Source organism: Schistocerca cancellata, chromosome 2, assembly GCF_023864275.1.
Source record: "Schistocerca cancellata isolate TAMUIC-IGC-003103 chromosome 2, iqSchCanc2.1, whole genome shotgun sequence".
Taxonomy (NCBI): domain Eukaryota; kingdom Metazoa; phylum Arthropoda; class Insecta; order Orthoptera; family Acrididae; genus Schistocerca; species Schistocerca cancellata.
In genome coordinates, this window is record NC_064627.1 from 1,125,765,932 (window position 1) to 1,125,788,025 (window position 22,094).

Consider the following 22,094-nt stretch of genomic DNA (forward strand, 5'->3'; position numbering starts at 1 on the left):
TGGGTAAAATATTCCGGAGGTAAAATAGTCCCCCATTCGGATCTCCGGGCGGGGACTACTCAGGAGGACGTCGTTATCAGCAGAAAGAAATCTGGCGTTCTACAGATCGGAGCGTGGAATGTCAGATTCCTTAATCGGGCAGGTAGGTTAGAAAATTTAAAAAGGGAAATGGATAGGTTAAAGTTAGATATAGTGGGAATTAGTGAAATTCGGTGGCAGGAGGAACAAGACTTTTGGTCGGGTGATTACAGGGTTATAAATACAAAATCAAATAGGGGTAATGCAGGAGTAGGTTTAATAATGAATAAAAAAATAGGAGTGCGGGTTAGCTACTACAAACAGCATAGTGAACGCATTATTGTGGCCAAGATAGACACAAAGCCCATGCCTACTACAGTAGTACAAGTTTATATGCCAACTACCTCTGCAGATGATGAAGAAATAGATGAAATGTATGACGAGATAAAAGAAATTATTCAGGTAGTGAAAGGAGACGAAAATTTAATAGTCATGGGTGACTGGAATTCGTCAGTAGGAAAAGGGAGAGAAGGAAACATAGTAGGCGAATATGGATTGGGGGGAAGGAATGAAAGAGGAAGCCGCCTTGTAGAATTTTGCACAGAGCATAACTTAATCATAGCCAACACTTGGTTCAAGAATCATAAAAGAAGGTTGTATACCTGGAAGAATCCTGGAGATACTAGTAGGTATCAGATAGATTATATAATGGTAAGACAGAGATTTAGGAACCAGGTTTTAAATTGTAAGACATTTCCTGGGGCAGATGTGGATTCTGACCACAATCTATTGGTTATGAACTGCAGATTGAAACTGAAGAAACTGCAAAAAGGTGGGAATTTAAGGAGATGGGACCTGGATAAACTGAAAGAACCAGAGGTTGTAGAGAGTTTCAGGGAGAGCATAAGGGAACAACTGACAGGAATGGGGGAAAGAAATACAGTAGAAGAAGAATGGGTAGCTCTGAGGGATGAAGTAGTGAAGGCAGCAGAGGATCAAGTAGGTAAAAAGACGAGGGCTAATAGAAATCCTTGGGTAACAGAAGAAATATTGAATTTAATTGATGAAAGGAGAAAATATAAAAATGCAGTAAATGAAGCAGGCAAAAAGGAATACAGACGTCTCAAAAATGATATCGACAGGAAGTGCAAAATGGCTAAGCAGGGATGGCTAGAGGACAAATGTAAGGATGTAGAGGCTTGTCTCACTAGGGGTAAGATAGATACTGCCTACAGGAAAATTAAACAGACCTTTGGAGAGAAGAGAACCACTTGTATGAATATCAAGAGCTCAGATGGCAACCCAGTTCTAAGCAAAGAAGTGAAGGCAGAAAGGTGGAAGGAGTATATAGAGGGTTTATACAAGGGCGATGTACTTGAGGACAATATTATGGAAATGGAAGAGGATGTAGATGAAGACGAAATGGGAGATAAGATACTGCGTGAAGAGTTTGACAGAGCACTGAAAGACCTGAGTCAAAATAAGGCCCCGGGAGTAGACAACATTCCATTTGAACTACTGATGGCCTCGGGAGAGCCAGTCATGACAAAACTCTACCATCTGGTGAGCACGATGTATGAGACAGGCGAAATACCCTCAGACTTCAAGAAGAATATAATAATTCCAATCCCAAAGAAAGCAGGTGTTGACAGATGTGAAAATTACCGAACTATCAGTTTAATAAGTCACAGCTGCAAAATACTAACGCGATTTCTTTACAGACGGATGGAAAAACTGGTAGAAGCCGACCTCGGGGAAGATCAGTTTGGATTCCGTAGAAATGTTGGAACACGTGAGGCAATACTGACCTTACGACTTATCTTAGAAGAAAGATTAAGAAAAGGCAAACCTACGTTTCTAGCATTTGTAGACTTAGAGAAAGCTTTTGACAATGTTAACTGGAATACTCTCTTTCAAATTCTGAAGGTGGCAGGGGTAAAATACAGGGAACGAAAGGCTATTTACAGTTTGTACAGAAACCAGATGGCAGTTATAAGAGTCGAGGGGCATGAAAGGGAAGCAGTGGTTGGAAAAGGAGTAAGACAGGGTTGTAGCCTCTCCCCGATGTTATTCAATCTGTATATTGAGCAAGCAGTAAAGGAAACAAAAGAAAAATTCGGAGTAGGTATTAAAATTCGTGGAGAAGAAGTAAAAACTTTGAGGTTCGCCGATGACATTGTAATTCTGTCAGAGACAGCAAAGGACTTGGAAGAGCAGTTGAACGGAATGGACAGTGTCTTGAAAGGAGGATATAAGATGAACATCAACAAAAGCAAAACGAGGATAATGGAATGTAGTCAAATTAAGTCGGGTGATGCTGAGGGAATTAGATTAGGAAATGAGACACTTAAAGTAGTAAAGGAGTTTTGCTATTTAGGGAGTAAAATAACCGATGATGGTCGAAGTAGAGAGGATATAAAATGTAGACTGGCAATGGCAAGGAAAGCGTTTCTCAAGAAGAGGAATTTGTTAACATCGAGTATAGATTTAAGTGTCAGGAAGTCATTTCTGAAAGTATTTGTATGGAGTGTAGCCATGTATGGAAGTGAAACATGGACGATAACTAGTTTGGACAAGAAGAGAATAGAAGCTTTCGAAATGTGGTGCTACAGAAGAATGCTGAAGATAAGGTGGGTAGATCACGTAACTAATGAGGAGGTATTGAATAGGATTGAGGAGAAGAGGAGTTTGTGGCACAACTTGACTAGAAGAAGGGATCGGTTGGTAGGACATGTTTTGAGGCATCAAGGGATCACAAATTTAGCATTGGAGGGCAGTGTGGAGGGTAAAAATCGTAGAGGGAGACCAAGAGATGAATACACTAAGCAGATTCAGAAGGATGTAGGTTGCAGTAGATACTGGGAGATGAAGAAGCTTGCACAGGATAGAGTAGCATGGAGAACTGCATCAAACCAGTCTCAGGACTGAAGACCACAACAACAACACCTTAATTTCCTTTATCTTTTACTATTTCAGAAAAATGGCAGACAAGTAATATAATATGCTTTTGTGTAAAATTTTTCTTTAATTATTTCGAATGAAAAAGCCGTTTTGCAGTTAAATATATTTATTCATTTTTTAACAGGAATTTGAATAATACTCGTTTTTTAAGACAAATCTCAAAGTGCTCTCTCAAATCACTCAAGCTGCGCGTGGTAGCCGTGCTGTCTAGGGCACCTTGTCACGGTTCACGCGGCTGCCACTACCCCACTCCCCCCTCCTCCCTCCCCCCCCCCCCCTCCCGCCGCCCCGACGGAGGTTTGAGTCCTCCCTCGGACATGGCTGTATGTTGTTGTACTTAGCATAAGTTAGTTTAAGTAATGCGTAAGCCTGGGGACCGATAACCTCAGAGGTTTGGTCCCATAGTCCTTACCACAAATTTCCAGTTTCCAAATCACTGAAACGAAATATTTAGATAGTAGGAAAAATAGAACATTTACTAGGAACAATTACTCGACAACAGTTAAATTTTCAGTAATAATTATTCCACTGGCTAATATTTATTGTCCAATCTGTTCGTAAATAATCGTTCTATAACATGTTGATCTGCAACTATACTCTTTTTCATGAGAAACAGTTTAAAGAAGATACCAATACTTCACAAGCCAAAGAACGTAAACCAAAGATAAGTATTTTTTCGGCTACAAATAATAAGCCTCGCATACAACATCTACTCTGGTCAGAGAAAAACAAAGGTTCACTGCTTATGGGTCGTGATGGACGAAAGGCACTTTATTGTTTTAATTATGCCATACCAATTTTACCTCATTTGTTTGTTCCTCTTTCCTAACTGTCGGTGTTGTTATTAAAATAACCCCGATAGTTTCTCCCATTTTCTGCAATAACCAAATATTTCAAGGCAATGGGAATTTTACGAATAATCATTACTTGTTTTTAAAAAATATTTAAGAACAACAATTTTATCCCAACTAGTAGACAAAAATTATACACCAGTCTTTCACACGGTTACCTGTTAGAAAATAGAAAAAGCTTGTTTTAATCGAGAACAACGAAAGACTGAAAATACCGGTTATTCAGAATTAAGATACTAATATCGGTTTTAACGGGTCGGTCTTTCCCATCCGCACTTTTCAGGATGAAAGGCGCTTGTTCCAGAAGTCCCTGTTGACAGGGACGGATTCCTCACGGTAACAATATTTGCAATCGATGCGCCGCTCCTGTTACGGAGTTTGAAGCTGTTGCTTCTATTGCAGGCACCAAACGATTGCCGCGATGCTGAAGTTCGGTAAGCAGCAGCGAAGGTAGGGCGCACTACGAAGGAAGAGAGGGTGCTATGTGGGTTGCGTCGCGCGGTCGCCGCAGGGGCTGCTTAATTTTAAAGGCCGGTTCCCACTAGAGCGCGGCAGCGCGGCGTGCGGCAGCGGCAGCGGTAAGCGTTTTCCGCGTTGACGCGGCGGCTCGCGGAATTGGCGTTCCCATCTGGAAGCGGCAGGCGTTAGCGGTAGCCAATGACGGACAGCCACTGAGGTACGGGGCAGGACCCACTGAAACGCGCGGTGCGTTTGATTAACTATATCTTACACCTACATGAAGGAAAGACGAAGTTGCGTGAAGACATACCAATTTTTCATTTTCTGTACAATGTACTCTTTCACATATTTCATTATTCATGTTTTCTCATTTCACCATGAACAGATTTCATGACTACCGTTCACGATTGTTCACTATCTCCTAACACATTGAAACAATGTACGACAAAAGAAATTATTCAGATAGTTAAGCGAGACAAAAATTTAAAATGTGATACGGTAGCAGGTACACGAAACAGTAAGAACACAAAGGCTAGGTGGAAGGGATGAAAGTGGAAGCCACTTGATAGAACTTCGCACAGAGCATCATTTAATCATCGCCAGCACCTTGCTTAAGAATCACGAAAGAATAATATATATTTGGAACAGTTTTCGAAACCAGATTTTAAATTGTAAGGCATTTCCTGGTGTAGACGCAAACCTGACTGAAGACTGTCAATAGCAAGAAAAGCTTGCTGAAAAAGAAAATTTGTTCACGCCGAATATAAATTCTAATGGTTGGATACTATTTTACAAAGGTATTTGTGTGGAGTGCAGCCTTGTATGTAAGTGAAACTTGGATGATGAACAGTTCTGTCAAAAAGACAATAGACGCTTTCAAAACGTGGTGATTCATAAGAATGCTGAACATTAGATACGAGGATCGTGTGACTAAAGAAGAGGTACGGAATTAAATAGAGGAGGAAGAGGAAATTACGGCACAACTTTGACCACAATAGGGGTTAGTTGACAGGACGTATTATGGGGCGTCAAAGAGTGAGGACAAAGGGGTTGGGTGATACTATTCTGATAATAATCATCTGTTGAAATACTATTCTACTATTTTATCTATTAATGTAAGCAGTGAATTTACTCTTCCATGCACTCCTCCACAAAACATTTAAACCGAAACTGAAATCAGCTGAACACCAAATCTTTCAACCACTGTCTGACAACTACTGGATTCACTTTCAACTTTCTATAACTATCACCGGCTAGCCACACACACATACAGATATAAGGAGAACAAAAATAAACAAACATTAGTTTTCAGCATATAATTCTGCAGTTTGGCAACATGTACATAAACAAACCAGACAGGAAGGGACATGAGGCGAACACACTGTAGTTACGACTTCAAATCAGAGTTTTCAGTAAAACGTCTACTGCTAGAGTGACAGAAGAAAAAAGAGCGAACATGAAAATGTGCTTATGTTCCATAATCTAAGTTTTAGTTCAACCTCCAGCATGTGACCAGGTGAGGGGAAACGTATATGTCCGCCAAAAACTCGATTCACTGTAAGTAGTCAGTCATTCACGTAAAAAAAGATGTGAACTGTTTTATAATCTGCAAGTATCACATATCAAAACAAAACTGAATCATTCTAGATTCCACCGAAGATGCCTTAAAGTAAAAGGCGAAACGCGTCTTGAATCAGTAAAGTACACTGGATAAAGAAAAAAGAAAGGAAATAATCAATATCTCTACATATTTAGTAAATTACATCTTATGACATACCAGCAAATTAGTTTCGGTTTAACTTCTCATTCGACATGCTATTAATGCCGTTTAAAAAAATTCATCTATCCCTTCTGAAAAACTGTAGTTACTTTCATATCTCGGTAGATAAACAGATTTAGGATATTTATCATGCGACGCAATACATGACTTTTCACAAGTTATCGTTTGCAAAAAAACACGTTTCGATTTCTTGAAACGTTTACGAAATTTGCGGTTGGTACAACCACATGGTTTACGACGAGCAGGACGAAGTATCGGTCGCGTCGCGAGCGAGCCGCCTGCGGTCACGGCACAGCCCGTCCGCCGACATATCATCCAATATCTCGAGAACGGTGATAGCTATCGATCTGCTCTCAGCTTTAAAAACAATTTCGATATGTTGACTAAATTTCATACGCAATAATGTATAACCTAAAATGAACTGTACGCAAAGTCCACGCAATGCGTTTTCACCTCTGCACACTCATTAAAATTTCGTGTAAAGGTTTACGTAAATGCGATACAGCAAGTAACCACGACGAATAACGAAAAGAAATTAGGTCCTTTATCGAGAGAAGATATCAGGCTGTAACATGCCCAAGAATCAAATTTTTCTACCGAATAGTTTCCTTGGAATCGGATGATATGTTTTTCATAGCTGCCGCCGCGTCCGCGCCAGCGCTTCGGCGGAACTTCGTGTGGCCCGGGGTGCCGTACCTGACGTCACGCTCAGCGCGTTCTGTGATTGGCGGCGCGCACCTGGAGCGCGTCACGCGGCAGCGGAAGCGGTTCGACATGGGCAAACCGCGACGCAGAGCCCGCCGCGCCTTGCCGCTGACGCCGTTTCCATGGCAACCACGCCGCTGACGCGCGGTTTTGACGCGCGTCAGCCCTAGTGGGAACCGGCCTTAACGAGATGAGCAAGTTGGCTGCGCGTAGCAGAGGTGGCGGAACCGCACGGAAAGAGGGCGGTTGAGAGATGGGAAGCGTGGGGTGGGGGAGATGGGCTGAATGAACACGGGTGGTGGGGAGTAGGGCAGCGCCAGACTTATTCGCCTAGGCGGAACACCTCCGTGTAATTTATCACCCGTAAGGGAGAGATGGGACGGAAAACAAAACGAAGAGAGTGGAGCGACAGGAAATTGCGTTTGTAGCCAACCAACAGCGATCTGCTGTTCTTAACTCATTCGCATAATACAGGGCCAAAACTGCAACTGCTACGACGAAGTGTTCGGAGCCCTCTGACGCATAATATTGTACCGGGTGATCAAAAAGTCAGTATAAATTTGAAAACTTAATAAACCACGGAATAATGTAGATAGACAGGTAAAAATTGATACACATGCTTGGAATGACATGGGGTTTTATTAGAACAGAAAAAAGTTAACGGGCCTTTTTTCTTCGAGGAAATGCGTGATTCTGGTTTTGTAACTGCTCCGTGACGGGTGAGAGGTACGCCGATATGTTACAGAATCGCATCATCCCCAGCCTGACTGATAAACACATGTTGGAACGTACGATGTTTATGAAGGATGGCGCTCCACCCCGTATTGCTAGACTCGTGAATGATTTGCGCACGTCGTTTGGTGATGATCGTGTGCTCAGCCGCCACTTTCGTCATGCTTGGCCTCCCAGATCCCCAGATCTCAGTCCGTGCGATTATTGGCTTTGGGGTTACCTGAAGTCGCAAGTGTATCGTGATCGACCGACATATCTAGGAATGCTGAAAGACAACATCCGACGCCAATGCCTCACCATATCTCCGGACATGCTTTACAGTGCTGTTCACAACATTATTCCTCGACTACAGCTATTGTTGAGGGATGATGGCGAACATATTAAGCATTTCCTGTAAAGAACATCATCTCTGCTTTGTCTTACTTTGTTATGCTAATTATTGCTATTCTGATCAGATGAAGCGCTATCTGTCGGACATTTTTTGAACTTTTGTATTTTTTTCGTTCTAGTAAAATCCCATGTCATTCCAAGCATCTGTGTCAATTTGTACCTCTCTATCTACATTATTCCACGATTTATTCAGTTTTCAAATTTATACTGACTTTTTGATCACCCGGTATATTTTCTTAGATTCCGAACGTCTTGATTTTCATACTGTTTTTTGTGCAAGCGGTTGCTTCGTTTAGTCGTTCATTCCTTCGTTCTCTGCAGACTGGGGTATAACGCCCTTTACAATAAAATCTGTCGTGTTTGCTCAACACGACCATATAGTTTTCTGTCGGTAGAGCTTTAATACAATCTCCTGCATTAAGATCGTTTAGACGAACTTCACTCTCACATCTTGACATTATCATTGTTGATGAATGAGCCGTACTGCATTTAAGCTATAACATTTGCAAAACAGGGAAAGTTATTGACAGTTCTAATCACTTCGAGAGCTGCTGGGCTGTCAGGAAAGATGCCGCAAGGAGGTATTCGTACTGACGGTCGTTGTAGGACGCGAATCTTGCTGGCGCACACTGAGGTTGTTTCTTGGCGCGGATCTCCGAGCGATGCACACCAATAACGTATTAGGAAAGTGATTTATTGTTCATCTGTGTCTAAGAAGTATATTTGTAACATATGTGGATTATTTCACATGTGAATTGTAGATCTCCGATCGATACGACTACACGACCTTGTGACAACTGTGATTCTTTCAATTTCGACCCACACCAGTGTCAATAAACTGACTGGCACCGCTTGTGAAATGTCTGCCAGGGCACTTAATAATCTGACCGAATATTGCTGTACGAATTCCGTGCTGCAGACCTTTGCAGGGAAGAGTTTACCAAGGGATGGTTTTCTGTCAATTTTGTGAATGTTACATCGTGCATATTATGAAACATTTATTTATCTGAGCAGATGTCTTAGGCTGTTTGCAGATGATGCTGTCGTTCATCGTCTAGTAAAGTCATCAGAACATAAAAAAAATTGCAAAAGGATTTAGAAAAGATATCTGTAGGGCGCAAAAATTGGCAGTTGACCATAAATAGCGAAAAGTATGAGACCATCCTCATCAGTGCTAAAAGGAATCCGTTAAACTTCGGTCACACAATAAATCAATCAAATATAAAGGCCGTAAATTCAACTAAGTGCCTATATTTTACAATTACCAACAACTTAAATTGGAAAGAACACATAGAAAATGTTGTGGGGAAGGCGAACCAGAGACTACATTTTACTGGCAGAATACCCAGAAGATGGAACGGGTCTGCTAAAGAGACTGCGTACATCATGCTTGGCAGTTCCCTTTCGGATAACTGCTGCGCTCTGTGGGATCCTTAATAGACAGCATTAACAGCGCACGTTGAGGAAGTCCAAAGAAGAGCAGCAAATTTTGTATTATCGAGAAACAGGGGAGAGAGTATCACGGACATAATACAGGATTTGTGGTGAACATCATTAAAACAAAGGCAGCTTTCTCCTCCAACTACGAAATATGGAGAAGTACTTAAGTGTGATTTGTTGAGTTACCATGTACATGTAAATGTGAATAGGTTCACGAGGTGTGACCCATCTTTGATGTACTAGTGATAAAAAGTGAAAGAGCTTACAAACCAGGAGAAAATCTCACTATAGACATAGGAATTAGCCCTTTCATGGCAGACGTAGTGTCAAGGTCTATGTGAAAAATTACGCTAATACTGCAAAAATCTTTTTATGTTATGTGAAAGTGGATACATTTTGCAGTGTGAAATATATTCTAGTATTCAGGCAAATGCTAACAACAACTTTTTGCATGAAGTATACAGACTGTGTGAAAGTTTCTCTGTTAAAGAGCACATTCTATACATGGATCGTTTTCACACTAGCCCTTCTCTGTTCATTCACTTGTGAAAAAACAAAACTAAGGCAGTGGATAGAGTAGTGGAGAACAGAAAAAGACTAGCTAAGATCTTGTACCCCGAGGCTGAATGCGGTCATTCGTTCCCCTTTCGGGACAATTGGCTGTTTGTAAAATGGAAAGACACTGTAGTTGTATTTATATCGACAACAAAATAACAATTTCAGAATGAGGTTAGGAGTGATAGAGAAGATGAAGTCTGACCCTGTTTTGGACTGCAATATGGAAAACGCTGTTCATCTACATCTATCTACACCTACATCCATACTCCGCAAGCCACCTGACGGTGTGTGGTGGAGGGTACCTTGAGTACCTCTATCGGTTCTCCCCCCTATTCCAGTCTCGTATTTTTCGTGGAGAGAAGGATTGTCGGTATGCTTCTGTGTGGGCTCTAATCTCTCTGATTTTATCCTCATGGTCTCTTCGCGAGATATACGTAGGAGGGAGCAATATACTGCTTGACTCTTCGGTGAAGGTATGTTCTCGAAACTTTAACAAAAGCCCGTACCGAGCTACTGAGCGTCTCTCCCGCAGAGTCTTCCACTGGAGTTTATCTATCATCTCCGTAACGCTTTCGCGATTACTAAATGATCCTGTAACGAAGCGCGCTGCTCTCCGTTGGATCTTCTCTATCTCTTCTATCAACCCTACCTGGTACGGATCCCACACTGCTGAGCAGTATTCAAGCAGTGGGCGAACAAGCTTACTGTAACCTACTTCCTTTGTTTTCGGATTGCATTTCCTTAGGATTCTTCCAATGAATCTCAGTCTGGCATCTGCTTTACCGACGATCAACTTTATATGATCATTCCATTTTAAATCACTACTAACGCCTACTCCCAGATAATTTATGGAATTAACTGCTTCCAGTTGCTGACCTGCTGTTTTGTAGCTAAATGATAAGGGATCTATCTTTCAATGTATTCGCAGCACAACACTTGTATTCATTGAGATTCAATTGCCATTCCCTGCACCATGCGTCAATTCGCTGCAGATCCTCCTGCATTTCAGTACAATTTTCCATTGTTACAACCTCTCGATACACCACAGCATCATCTGCAAAAAGCCTCAGTGAACTTCCGATGTCATCCACAAGGTCATTTATGTATATTGTGAATAGCAACGGTCCTATGACACTCCCCTGCGGCACACCTGAAATCACTCTTACTTCGGAAGACTTCTCTCCATTGAGAGTGGCATGCTGCGTTCTGTTATCTAGGAACTCTTCAATCCAATCACACAATTGGTCTGATAGTCCATATGCTCTTACTGTATTCATTAAACAACTGTGGGGAACTGTATCGAACGCCTTGCGGAAGTCAAGAAACGTGGCATCTATCTGTGAACCCGTGTCTATGACCCTCTGAACTGGTGGACGAATAGCGCGAGCTGGGTTTCACAAGACCGTCTTTTTCAAAACCCATGCTGATTCCTACGGAGTAGATTTCTAGTTTCCAGAAAAGTCATTATAATCGAACATAATACGTGTTCCAAAATTCTACAACTGATCGATGTTAGAGATATAGGTCTATAGTTCTGCACATCTGTTCGACGTCACTTCTTGAAAACGGGGATGACCTGTGCCCTTTTCCAATCCGTTGGAGCGCTACGCTCTTCTAGGGACCTACGGTACACCGCTGCAAGAAGGGGGGCAAGTTCCGTCGCGTACTCTGTGTAAAATCTAACTGGTATCCCATCAGGCCCAGCGGCCTTTCCTCTTTTGAGCGATTTTAATTGTTTCTCTATCCCTCTGTCGTCTATTTCGATATCTACCATTTTGTCATCTGCGCGACAATCTAGAGAAGGAACTACAGTGCAGTCTTCCTCTGCGAAACAGCTTTGGAAAGAGACATTTAGTATTTCGGCCTTTAGTCTGTCATCCTCTGTTTCAGTACCATTTTGGTCACAGAGTGTCTGGACATTTTGTTTTGATCCACCTACCGCTTTGACATAAGACCAAAATTTCTTAGGATTTTCTGCCAAGTCAGTACATAGAACTTTACTTTTGGACCACAGTGGCCAGCTGTTGGTCTACTGTCTTCTTGAGACAAAGCATATAAAGAGGTGGCATGTCTGCCGCAGTAGCTGGGTGTCAACGCGGCGGATTGCTAACCGGAAGGGACGGGTTCGATTCCTGGGCGGGTAGGATATTTCGTCCACTTGGGAACTCGGTGTTGTGTAGTCAGTACTACCGTACAGCATGAACAGAAAGTGTACCAATATACTTCTTTGGGGTGTATCTTAAGTTAATTCTAAATCAGTCAATGATTCACTACAATAGATAACAATCTGCTTCCTCCCTACCAATAAATCCTGAAACCAGTCAGAAATTTCGCTTAGTACGTCATACTGCTAAACTTTCGATAATAAGAGTGGTTGTGGTAGCGAGTCAAATGCTTTTCGGGAGAGATACTTTGTCTACCTGGTTGCCTTGATTTATGGCTTTTAGGACACGTAAGAAACGCGAAAGTTGGGTTTCACATGATCGATGTTTTTGGAACAAAGCTACCTGGCACGGAGGAGGTGATTCTGTTCGAGATATCTGATTACGTGTGAGCTCAGAATCTTTATAAGATTCTATAACAAATGGATGTAAAGGATATTGGACAGTACTTACAGGGAGCATGGCTGTTTCCCTTGTTGTAGAAGGGGCGACCTGTGCTTTTTTTCCAAATACTGCTATCTCCTAGGTACGACATTTGTTGTTGAGAGACCTACGCTTCTCTCTCTCTTTCCTTTTTTCCTTTTTGACTCATAAGTATGATATGGCCCGCAACGAGCTCACCTTCGCCTCACAGTAGCAACTGCAACCTAAATCCTCAATTATTTGCTCGATGTTTCTCAGTCTCTGTCTTCTTCTACAGTTTTTACTCTCTTCAGTTCCCTGTTCTACCGGGGAAGCTATTCCTTGACGTCCGAACTGGTGTCCATCATCCAGTCCTTTCCTCTTATCGGTGTTTTCCATATATTCCTTTCCTCGGCGATTCTTCCTCATTCCTTACCTAATCAGTCCATCTTATTTGCAACATTTTTTTGTAATACCACGTCTCAAAGGCTTCGACTCTCTTCTGTTCCGGTTCTCCCACAGTCCATGTTTCACTACCATACAATACTGTGCTCCAAATGTACATTTCCAGAAATTTCTTTCTCAAATTAAGGCTTATGTTTGATACTAATAGACTTCTCTTGCCCACGAATGCCCTTTTCGCCGACGGTGCTAGTCTACTTTTTATGTACTGCTTGCTCCGCCCATCACGGGTTTCTTTGCTGTACTTCTGATGTTTCTCGCTAGTCCCATTTCTGCTGTTTCTCAATATTTCTAAATACTTTCGCCTTTCTTCAATTTACTCTCAGTCATATTCTGTACTCGTTAGACTGTTCTTTCCACCCAGCACATCCTTAATACTTCTTCACATTCACTGAGAATTTCATCAGCTAATCTTATTGTTGATATCTTTTCACCCTGAATTTTGATTCCACTCTTCCATCTTTCTTTTGTTGGTTCTTCGATGTATAGACTGAACAGTAAGGGCGAAAGACTACATCACTGCTTTACTCTCTTTTCCGTCCGAGTACTTTGTTCTTGGTCTTCCAGTTTTTGTTTCCTCTTGATTCTTGTACATACTGTATGTGACTCGTCTCTCCCTACACCTTATTCCTACTGTCCTCAGGATTTCGAACATCTTGCATCATTTTACATTGTCTAACGCTTTTTCCAGGGCGACAAATCTTTTGAACGTGTCTTGATTTTTCTTTAGTCTTGCTTTCATTATCAACTGCATCGTCAGAAGTGCCTCTCTGGTGAATTTACCTTTTCTAAAGTCAAACATTACCATCTAATAGAACCTTAATTTTCTTTTCCTTTCTCCTATATCTTCTTCTTGTCAGCAACATGGACGTATGATCAAGCGGATTGTGCAATAATTCTCGCAGTTGTCGGCTCTTGCTATCTTTGGAATTGGCTGGACGACGTTTTTCGGTGAGTCTGATGGCATATCATCACTATCGTACATTCTAAACACCAACGGTAATAGTTGTTTCGTTGCCACTTACCGAAATGATTTTAGAAATCCCGATGGAATGTTATCTATGCCTTCGACCTTATTTGATCTTAAATCTTACAAAGGTCTTTCAAATTCTGATTCTCATACTAGATCCCCTATATCTTTCCTGTCGACTCCTATTTCTTCTTGTATCACGTCATCAGACTATCTCTCTTAGAGTCTTTCAGTGTACTCCTTCCACCCGCTGCTCTCTCCCCTGCCTTTAACAAATTCCAATTGCACTCTTAACGTTACCGCCATTGCTTTTAATTTCACCGAAGGCTGTTTTGACTCTTTTTTATATTCTGTGTCAGTCCTTCCGACAATCATTTCTTTTTAGATTTCTTTACATTTTTTGGTGAAGAATTTTTCTTTAGCATTCCAGCACTTGCTATCTGTACCTTTCATAAGTAAATTATATTTCTATATTCCTGAATTTCCATGAACATATTTGTACTTATTTCTTTCGTCGATCTCTTGAAGTATGTCATCTGCTATCCATGGTTTCTTCGCAGTTGCTTTCCTTATACCTACGGCTTTCTTTCCAACTTCCACGATTGTCCTTTTTAGAGATGCCCATTCCTTTTCAACTGAACTGCATTGTGATGTGTTAATTATAACATTTTCTACAGCCTCAGAGAATTTAACGCTTACCTCTTCATTTCTTAGTATTCCCGTATCCCACTTCGTTGGTCATTGATTCTTCCTGACTGGACTCTTAAACTTCAGCCTACTCTTTGTCATAACTAAATTGTGATCTGAGTCCATATCTACACCTGGGTACGCATTAAAATGCATTGCCTTATTTTGGAATCTCTGCCTGACCATGGTGCAATGTAACTGAAACCTTCCTATGTCTCCCCCCTCTCGTTCCTGCAACCAAATTTGTGTTCTCCCAGAACCATTCTTCTACACCTGCCTCTACAACTAACTCAAATCCCACCATGAAAATTAGTTTTTCATGTCACTTTACCTACTTAATTATCCGTTCAATACCCTCATATACTTTGTCTAGCTCTACAACCTCTGCTTGTGACGTCGGCATCTTCACCTGAACTATTGTTGTTGTTGTTGGTTTGCTGTCGATTCTGACGAGAACAACCCTATCACTTAACTGTTCACAGTAACACACTCTCTGACCTATGTTACTTTTTATAACGAATCCTAATCCCGTTATACCATTTTCTGCTCCTGTTGATATTACCCTGTACTCGTTTGATCAGAAATCGTTATCTTCTTTACATTTCACTGAAATGAAGTGCTATAGGTCAATCTAGATATAGCGGAAACTATATCTCGATTGACCCAAAGCATTTCACTGTCAGATTTTGTAGCTCCCCTATCACGTTCAGACTTCTGACATTCTACACCTCGACTCATGGAACGTTACCCTCGCGTTGGCCATTCAATCTTCTTCTCGTGGTCTCCTCCCTCCTGCCAGTCCCCTCCTGGAGAACCGTATAGGGGAGTAGTCCGGAACGTTTTACCAATGGAGAGATCATCATGACACTTTTTTCAGTTATAGGTCACATAGTGTGTGGACAAACATTACGCAACTTTAATGCAGTGGTTTCCATTGTCTTCTACATCCTCATGCGTTTGATCATTGCTGATTCTTCTACCTTTCAGGGGCATTTCCCACTCCAAAGGCGAGAGAGTGCCCTAAATCTCCGTCTGCCCAAAGGTGACTTCTCATGCTGCCATTGCTAATGATTTTTATTCAATATTTAAGCAGTGGCGACGTTCGGACAGAGGACCGAGAACATTTTAATTACTAGTCGAAGACGCTACCCCTAGACCATGGAGGAACAAGGTTATATCGTCGTTAGAAGAGGCATCAAAGTCGGTGTAGGAATGGAATCAGGTAGGGATTCCATGAGACCCAGGATTTTTGTTCCGCTTTAACAATTACAATTTTTATCAATACCACTGACACTAATATGAAATTCACAGATCTTTGTAGCGGCGCGGGAATTAAATTGGGGACGTAGTTCTGGATTTTGCTTCCTAAAGAAACATGTGAGTAAAGTGCTCTGCATTTCGCTTCTACTCACAGTTACCGGCTCCTCCAGGCCTCATATATGACCAGAACTGCTTTGTGTTCTGTGAGAGAACGTTCAATAATATTCGAATACGATAGTTGCTTGCCTTCTTGATAGCCAAAAACATTTAATTCAAAATCATTCCATCCATAGTCGCATGCTTTGCTTTAGGTCTTTGCAACAACAAAGCGAAAACCTACGGTTCAGTTGTCGCAAAGTGGCATCATTGGCTTCAAATATTTAGTAATTGTTGTGTACATAAAACTTCCTGGCAGATTAAAACTGTGTGCCCGACCGAGACTCGAACTCGGGACCTTTGTGTACATAGTTCCGCATAGTCAGCGCGTACACAACTTTCGCACTAGAGCGCGCCCCGCTAAGCAGAACAGCGCAGGCGCAGCACTCGTCCGTCTCCGCACTACGAGATGGCGCTACCTAAGAGACGGACCAAATTCTGCTTCCGCCGATCCGCGTATTAATATGTCACGCAGCCAATGAGATTGCTGCTAACGTAGAATCTTTTCTCCTCGCGGATCACACTCGCGCAGTGATACCTGAACGCGCGAGGTATTATAACGAGTGTACAGACCTCCGATAAGTCAGTCTGCGTTAGTCTGCATTAGTCTGTAGTCAAGTTTCAGTCTGCGGCTAATAAGATTACCATATTCCTGTACATAGCCATGAAGAGAAATGTATAGACACTTTGTCAAGTATCAGAGCTATGTGAGAATAAGATTTACGTACCAAGACCGAAGGAACTTCAGATTGTCAATTGTAAACAGCATCCAGTACCAAGTAACGTAATATCTATGATTTTTGTTATTTTAAAAAATGTGTGTGAAAATTAATCAAGTTCTGTTTGAAGTTGGTCACCGCCAATCTGCTACTGTAAGCGTGCAAGTGGCATTTCTATCGTCTGACCTAACGGCAGAAGATAAACACGCCACGATAAGATCACGAGACATATTGCTGACACTCGCCTACTTCGTTAGAGCGACAAGTCAAACAATCTGATGGTGTGTGTACCGAAGGTCTTACAGTACGCACCCCACAGTAAAAATGGCAGTACCACGCACAAGTCCAACAGCTCTTTCTCTGTGGACACTGGAAACTTTATACGTAGGAGTGACGTGCATATCCCAATGGTAACGAGAGAGTTAAACGTATGTTACCCTTCGAATGTTGCAAGACGTCCAACAGTAGTAGATGGAATTAAATTTAACGAATATATATCGTCGGAAGCAGGGGGTTTACTCGTGGTGAGCTACCCCTCTGGTACGGGCTTGTTACTGCTATCGCGTCACGTGATTAACATGTAGCGCATAGCAGCGTGCGTGCGGGTGGTAGGCGTGATTCAGATTCAGGGGGCGGTGGGTGGCTGAGGCGGGGCGAGGCATCGGGTTTATACCCGGGCATTACGCATGCAGACCCGCGGCGGCTTGACGCGCGCTCTGCGTCCTGAATGTACAACGACACCGCCGAACAGCATTTGCGGCGAGGAACAGCTGCGGGCCGCAATATAGCCGAGTTTTACCCTCTGGCGCGCTTTCGCCCGCCGCTGCCGCCGCCGACGTGAGCAGCCTTGCAGAGCGCGTGGGGCGCGCTCGCACCAAAGTACCTCCGGGGAAGAGTTGGCCGCCTTTTTCTCAGCTCTTTCCGCCGCGACTGCGACGTCGGATCCTTTACAGAGACTGCGCTCAAAATATGGCTGTGACGCAACAGCTACGAAGTACACCACGACGTGGGGCACTGCATGTGACAAAAACCCTGAGGGGGCATCACTGTCCGAGACCCACAGTTGCCTAGGTTTGCTACGCTGCGTGGTTCTTGTGCAACTTCTAATTATTTCAGTTTATTCATATTTATAACTCAATACTTGTGCCTACCTCTCGTATGACTTACACCCGAAACGCCAGCTGTCACTTGATTCAGTATCAACGGAAACACACAGTTAAAGATAATTTGGGCTTGAGGAGGTTTATGAAATTCCGTGTCACTGTGTAACGCCGGAAATGCATATCCTCCTATTTCCATCTATTGTACTATAAATTTGTTTTCCTTATTTTTGTTACCTGAATATATAACATTTCTGTGTCTTCGTATATTGTAATTGTTTTACTATTTGTATATATATATATATTTATGCATTTATGTCGATGTATAATTGGTTTGTTTCGTAAATATTATTTGCATTTTTACGCTGGGTCTTGCCTAGGGAAAACTGCTATCGAACGATTACATCGATAGGTCGTGCGAAGAATCAAAGTGTGTAGGATCTGTGGTAGTGTTAACTCTGGCGCGTGGAGCGCGGGCAGAGGGGGAGTCTGACTGGAGTAGCGAGTGGAGCAGGTGTGTTGTGTGAAGCTCCCGCGAGTTGCCGCGCTTTCGGGGTTTGGCAGCGTGTAATTGCGCTCGACTTGCGATGATAGTTTCTGACATGGTGTCGCGGACGGGAAGCATTAGCTGGCGCACATCAAGAGCCCGTTTCGTCTGGTGACCGTGTCGAGAAGAAGGCGCGCCAACATCCAGTTTCTGCAACAGCGACGGCCGACAATGAGTGACTGTCGCCACATCCTCGATCGACGGCTTCAAACCTTCAATCAACCAACAAGGAAGACTGGAAGCACGTAAAGTTCTAGAACTGTATGGCAGACCTCAGCTTTTCAAACTTTTAAAATTGTTGCATCACAAAATTACAGCAACTTACCATGAACCTTTGTTGCTCTTTGTCCCAATTGCATTGCCAAGCAGGGTCCCTTCCTTTTCCAGAATGAACCCGAGTGTCGTTCAAATTCAGACGCCAGCATTAAAGTACAATCATTCCATTTCACTACTTTAATTTCAAAGTTCAGTTAAAGTATTCATAGCTGGCTACAATACATAGATTACACAAGCACAAATTAAGAGTACTAGTTTTGTTACCATATTTTAGCTTACCTGTGACTGCAGCTCAGCTTGGTACGTACTAAATTTTACTATTCTTAATTGTTCAGAATCATTTAATTCAAGTTCAAAGTTAAATCTCTTATTTCTAAATTGCGTAGATTCAAGTAGCTTTTGAAATGATTGTCGAGGTAGTCCAAGACTAACCGCATTTTACTGAATTTCGTTTTGCTTCAGAAACAAAGCTCACTGTTAATTTCAGTCACTAAATTAACTTTCGATTTTCCAGTTTTATTAATTCTTTTGCTAAATTAAGTCAGAGTGTAGCGAAATTTATTACTTCTGACAAACTTTCAGTTTTCACACTACACTTGTCAACCTTCAGTTGCCACGCTTCTAGTGCTAATTATATGTGTAATAATCTTTCTTTTTCAGTTACTATAGTAATTGTCCTTAGGACTGGCGACCGTAATTTCCCCAAATCTCAAATATCTAATTACCGCTAGTTGATTGTTAGCGTAACGGCCGCACATTTACTTTCTTTATTAACTTTACCCCTTTTCAAAATTAATTTCCAGCAGTTTCATTAGCATTTTTCCTTTCATTTAGATGTAACCCTTTCCTCCCTCTTTACCGACAAGTTAACCTCGGTGACGATTGCTTTTGCCAAATTCCCTTTAGGTACACGCGGTTTCTTTTTTCACTGTCATTAAGGTCGATAAGTGAGGGGGAGGTTACAACTGTGGAAAGAAGTATATTGGTCAAAGTATTCGAACTATTCAGGACCGGTGCGTGGAACATCATCGGCACACCCGGTTGTTTCAGCCTGAGAAGTCGGCAGTGGCGGAACACTGCCTTAACGAAGGACACAGGATGATGTATGACGAGACACAATTGATCTCTCCTGCTTCTCGCTATTGGGAATGTGTTCTTAAAGAATCCATTGAAATTAGAATATCCAGTAATATTAACAGGGATAAAGGTTTTCCTCTAAGTAAGATATGGAATCCAATTTAGGTCCGACATTAAACAACAACGGTCTTCTTTTCGATCTTTGGATTCTTCCAACTAGTGCTGTTGCGATTTACCTTTTTTTGCCGTCTTCTCCCACCGGCGCGCTGCGTGTCTACTTGCCGCCAGGAGGCGCTGCCCATCATCTCGCGCACGCGCGGTGCTCTGTCCGTTGGTGTATAAAGGTTTCCGTCGTTGTGGCTGGAATTGCTCCCGCCCGCTGCCGTGCGTGTATTCCCACGTCCCACCCGGTCTCCATCTCTCCACCCTCCTTACCCTCTCCCGAGGTGGCTTCCGCCAGCTCCCCCTCCTTGATGATGTCCTCCTCCCTTCCATTTACCCCTCCTATCAACTTTGATCCTCCCCCCCACTTCCTGTTTCCTTTCCTTTCCTTTCGGCGCCCTCCCTCCCTTCTCATTCCTTTTTCCCCCATCCCCCTTCCTCCGCCCCTCTTCCCCCGGGCTTCCCCTCCCCCTTCCTCCCTCCCCCACTCTCCCCTGCCCATGGCATCTCTGCTCTCCCCTCTCCCACTCCCCTTCCTCCTCCTCCTCTCTTGGCAGGTCCCCGGACTCGCACACGCTCAGTGAACATTCGCGCGCCGGAGATCATCGTCATCAGTGTCTCGTGTGTGTGCCTTCGTCTGTGTTTAGTGTTCTTTCGTCGTCACTCCTCCACTGTTCACGTGTGCCGTCGCAGTCGTCCGTGTTATGTGCGCCGTGTCAACAAGTGTTAGTGTTTTTTCCGTCCAGCGTGAACGGTTTCATGTTTATTGTTTTTGTATCTACATTTTTGCCCGCCGTTTTTATTGTATTGTTTGTGTCACCTATCTGTCATATTATTGTACCACTTAAGGCTGAAGAGCGGCGTAATATGCTGCTGACAGCCCGCCTTGTATGAGGTGCTTAAAATTACAATAAAGAAAAAAAAAGGCTGGAATTCAGTTCGGGCGAGGCAGTGCACTAGCATTAAGTCACTTGAAGATGGCGGCCAGCTGGTCTGCCGAAATATTGTGTCTGGACGACGACATGATCCGGCTGCAAACCCGTGAAGGATATCAGAGGTTATTACGCCGGGAAAGTCTACGAAATCACAACCGAAACACATAGTTTGTATTATGTGCTCGTCCTGGAGAACGTGTGTAAAGTGTAAGTAGTAAGTACCACATGATCTACAGAGCACAGGAAAAGCTTAGCTGTGAGGGTCTGTCGCATGGAGCTCCCTTGGAAAAGTCGGTAGAGCGACTTTTGTCGTACCGGCTTCGAACCCTGGTCATGTCAATTTTTGTTCTGTAGTACATGTGAAACTGTTATGTTGGACAACATGTCCCTGAGACGTAAAATCACTGTATGATGTTTACAGATGTACAATGGTGATGCCGTCTATAAGCCATGTATTATTCTTAACCTTGTAAGGTGGCAGAATAAATGAAGGTCAATTTCGCACCTTACATAAGAGTTTTATACATCATAACGGGAAGGTGAATATGACACCTAACTTACTTCGGCAGTCATGAGTGATTGAAGAACATGTGTACGCCTAAAGTAGCGACCTCTGACGAGTTTACGACACAAATATTGGCTCCTGTACAGTAGCGCTATTAATATGATGCCTGTAGCATATACCATATTATATACATATGGGACGATGATAACCTGATTTTGTGTTTATCTCTCGACGATGTCACTGTGGCTCCATTATGTTAGGACATGTTCTTAAAACAAGTATGCCTCGTCATATTTAATGCGCATAATTTTCCACGTATGTCAGTAATATCTTTCATTATGGCCTATTTTATTGTATTAAGCTATAGACAATCTACTAGTTGTATTTGTGTTCTTCCCATGTTTTGCTGCAAATCTGAAGATGGTCATTGGTGACCAGACCGGCAGTCTCGGGACCTAACAAGTTTGTAATCGTAGACGAAAAAAAAAATTCATTCTACACTTTCGGGATCACTGTTCTATTCGTGACCGCGTCGCAGCTTGCGGTACGACACATGTTTCAGGAAATATGACGTCACTGAACGGCGTGAAACTGCTGGTCGAAATTCAGTAGAGGTAACAAGTGAAATATATGTGAAATATGTTAAATATACGTAAAATATAAGTCACATGTGCGGATGCTGGCAAAGCTGTGGGTGAAAAGCTCCTCCTCAACCCCTGGATCGATTTGAACCGAACTTGGGACAACATATTATTCACTATGTGGAACGAAACACTGTTG

At 42.6% G+C, this 22,094-nt stretch overlaps 1 protein-coding gene across 2 annotated transcripts in view; it reads right to left on the reverse strand.

Annotated features, from left to right (window-relative positions):
• Window positions 1-22,094, reverse strand: part of LOC126163166 (brain-specific angiogenesis inhibitor 1-associated protein 2-like) — a 991,817-nt gene that overhangs the window by 246,910 nt on the left and 722,813 nt on the right. The window lies entirely within an intron of this gene.